A 4,244-nucleotide genomic window follows, 5' to 3' on the forward strand; every position below is an offset into this window, starting at 1 on the left:
GTCAAAAATAAAAAGATGATTTAAAAATACGAAATAAAATGCCACCCAAATTACGCTGTGTGATCTTAAACAAGTCTGTCCAATAAATTGCACAATGTCGCAGTTTCATATAAGACACCAACCAAACAATAACAAAACAAACTATTCTTTGAAAATAAAGTTAACAGATCATTTGTATTTTGAGAAGAGGCTATACAACAGCAAATAACTGAAAATGGTGAGCAGCTGAGATTTAACGAACTTTAGTGCTCGAAGGTGACTACAATGTGCCATTATAAATTGCAGGTGAGCAGATTTATTTGATACATTTTTGTGTATCCCGGCGTGCCTGTTCACCGAGCTGCAGATCTACGCGAGTGTCCCCAAACGTTTTTAAACGCACCGGTCAGTTGCAAGCAATAGGCATTCCCAGCAGTACAATTTGCAGCGTTTCTCAGAGGCTGTGAGCCACGGGTACCGTTCATAATTGCTCGTCTGAAAATGACGGACAAACCTTTTTCCTTGCTGGGACAGGCTAGCTAGCGCAGGAGTTGGGCGACCTCTTTGCACAATATCCAGCTTTTCGTGGAAGGCCCGTCTTGAAAATTGTGTGGAAAGTAGTTCTGCAACCAGATCAACGTCTTCTCCTTTGGCCATTTTGGGTTAAAATGCAGTGGATAGCTCTAGCAGGCACTAATCCAATCTTTTTTTTTTAATCTTTATTGAACAAGTCAGGATACAATTCTCAGTAAACAGAAAAGGCGCTAATCCAATCACCGAACACGCGCGGCCTAAACAGAAAAGGCGCTAATCCAATCACCGAACACGCACGGCCAGTCTCGACGTAAGGCCTTCTAGCTGTCCCTCGTACTAGAGGTAAGAGCAGTCCGAAAAAATCGAGCCCGACCCGACCGGGCCCGAGGGTATTTAAGCCTGACCCGGCCCGAGCCCAATCACTTAACTTGATATGCAGGCCCGAGTCCGAAGAAAACCCGACATTTCATATTTTATTTGTGAGGACTCGGGAGGAGGAGGGGTGATTTCTGATAACAAAGCCTGTCTTTTGTAACGAAATCCAAGTTAAACAAGACTGTATAACCATTTATATTTCTGTTTCTGAAGAGGTTACACTAACCGACAATTTCCCATCATTGACGGATTTTTTTTTAAGAGTGGACGGGGAAATTTTAAGGCCGTCCGTCATTTTGATGGGTTGAAAATTGGGCCGTAAACCACAGCAGCTGTACGTCCTTAAGAATCTAGCGCGGCACTTTAAGAGAGAGAAGCAGAGGGACAAAGATGAACACTGACGTCGGGTCGGGTCGGGCTCGGGCTCGGGAGGCCCGATCTTACCTCTACCTAGTATGCAGACGAGTCAGATCTCAGACTCGTGATCTGATTGGCTATTGCAACCTGACTGTGCCCGTTCATTTACAGCGCACAGGGGCCTGCTCTGTTTAATCTGAAGGCCCCAAGCAAGTTTAATTTACCTGGCAACACAAGCGAGATGAAATATGATTGGTTAAAAAGTGTACCATAATAAATAAGTTATTTATCGAGTGGCTTTCAATGTTATTTAAAATAACATTGAAAGCCACTTGACTAAGTGGAAATAACATGACATAAAGAATACAGAGAATAATTTTGTTTACATATTTATGAAAATAAAATAACATAAATTAATGTTATTCTCAGAAAAGTAAATTTACTTTTCTGAGAATGTTTAGGCCAGCAGAGAAGGCCTTGCTGGCCCTGAGGGTCCGCCACTGGTCGTCAGTGATGTGATTTTTGCAGAAATTGCGAGAAATGTATGATAAAACACCAGGTTTACAGTATATTGAAAATTGGCATTTATAATGGGCGTCAATATGCCAAATTTTGTCATTTTACTAGCTTCATAGGTAAAAAAAATGCCATGATGTAAGATATACCAACTGTAATGTTCAATAATGTCCAGCAGGGTGTCATTTTTAACTTTGACCCGTTTTGACATCCTATGCAAAATTTCAGCTTCGTGGGGTTATTTTTCACTGTTTTTGGCTGTGATGTACAACTGTCCAACAGTCCAAAAATGTTCAAATATCGCATACTTCTGCATAAGGGTTCGTTATGTGGCGTCACAGTGCCGTACCAATTAAAATGGGTTACATTCTACCAGTGGCGGATGCTGGTCTGTCAAAGAGGGGAAGCTCAATTTTGGCCGACATCATAAAATGTGTCCGTTTATTTATACGTGACTTCTACTCTCCGTTCCTTTTCAAGAAAATGATCTGTGAACCTATCATACCAACAAGGCGTATTTTCCAGGGACTTAATTAGTGTCCTACAACTACAGCAATAAAACCCACCAGAAATTAAAGATTAATTTGTCGCTAGTTGTTTACAACAAAGAGTGTCGCTAAGATGATTAGGAGAAGTCTCCAGCTCAACTCAGAACAGAATGCGAATTGAAAAATTGCTCACACGGATGCCTACACTAAAAGGTCGGTGATTGGCTCTTTTCGATGTCGATCAGACTGGCACACAAACTCAGACACATCATCCAATCTGATGCAGAAAAGCCTGGCGTCCGGTAACCTCCCACTGCCATCTAGTCCCAGAGACGCCGAGCGTCCGTGGGCGGGACAAAAACCAGCTTGTATCCAATGACTCGTCTCCGTTCAACGCATTGGGACAACCTTCCATGAACTCTTGAGACGCTCGGCGTCCGGGCAATAGACGCTCTGCGGACGCTCGGCGGACGCTCGGCGGACGCTCGGCGGACGCTCAGCGTCCACCGTTTAAAGCACAGCGAAGCTGCGGGAATGAATGAGAAGGGAGTCGCCAGTAAGAAGCTGATTCGGAACAAAAGTTGAGCACGTTTTAGCGCATATTTAGTCAATGACATGTACACACAATGAAATTTACATTCATATATTTGATCACTTATTTATTTGACATTTTAGGGGAAGCCTAAAATGTCTCGGACTGCAAGCTTCCCTTGCAGTCCGAGAGCAATCGCCACTGCATTCTATAATTCACGAATGAAAACTGGGTGCATCCATTCATGACATTCGGACTAGCAACGGAGCTATAAACTCCATGGAGCACGTAAATGGACACAACAGCCACCAAATGAAACAAACACGACACACTGTTTACTCACCCTCTGCTCCTCCAAAAGTGAAAGGATGTCCTCCAACACTGAGAATAAAGTCAGAATTCTCACTTTAAAGTCAGAATTCTGAGATTAAAGTCAGAATTCTCATTTTAAAGTAAGAATTCTAAGAATAAAGTCAGATTTCTCACTTTAAAGTCAGAATTCTCATTTTAAAGTCAGAATTCTGAGAGTAAAGTCAGAATTCTGAGATTAAGAAATTCTGAGAATTCTGAGGACACTTTACAATCAAAAGAGCAATAAAACCACAGATAAAATTATAAATAATAAAAGCGATGAGTTTAAACTGTATATGCAATTTTAAATAGGTGGGTTTTGGGATGAGTTTGGAATATAGGAAGAGAGTCAATATTTCGGATGTCGGGTGGGAGTGAGTTCCAGAGTTTGGGGGCAGAGCGGCTGAAAGCTCTGCACCCCATCGTGCTGAGACGGGCAGAGGGTACACAGAGGTGGAGGGAGGCTGAGGACCTAAGGGAACGAGAGGGAATGGAAATTTGAAGAAGGTCCGACAGATGGGGGGAGCAAGGTTATGGATGGCTTTGAATGTGAAGAGGAGTATTTTGAAGTTGATCCTCAGTTTGACAGGGAGCCAGTGCAGCTGTTGGAGGATGGGGGTGATGTGATGGAAGGAGGGGGTTCCAGTGATGATACGGGCCGAAGAATTCTGGACCAATTGAAGTTTATGGAGGAATTTGTTGTGGACACCGAAGAGAAGTGAATTGCAATAGTCAATACGGGAGGTGACGAGACTGTGGACAAGGATGGCAGTGGAGTGAGGGGTGAGAGAGGGACGGAGACGGTTGATATTGCGTAGGTGGAAATATGCGGACCGGGTTATGTTATTAATATGAGAGTGGAACGATAGTGAGCTATCAAGGATGACACCCAGGCTCTTGACCTGAAGGGAGGGGGACACAGTGGAGTTATCAATAGTGAGAGAAAAACTGTTGGTTTTGTGTAGGGTGGATTTGGTACCGACGAGGAGGAGTTCTGTTTTGTCACTGTTAAGGAAGTTGAGGAAGTTATGTGTGAACCAAGATTTAAATTCTGAAAGGCAGTGTGAGAGGGAGGAGGGTGGGAGGGAGGCGTCGGGTTTGCTGGAGAGGTA

Source organism: Hippocampus comes, unplaced genomic scaffold (genome assembly GCF_001891065.2).
Source record: "Hippocampus comes isolate QL1 unplaced genomic scaffold, H_comes_QL1_v1.1 scaffold132, whole genome shotgun sequence".
NCBI classification, from domain to species: Eukaryota; Metazoa; Chordata; class Actinopteri; order Syngnathiformes; family Syngnathidae; genus Hippocampus; species Hippocampus comes.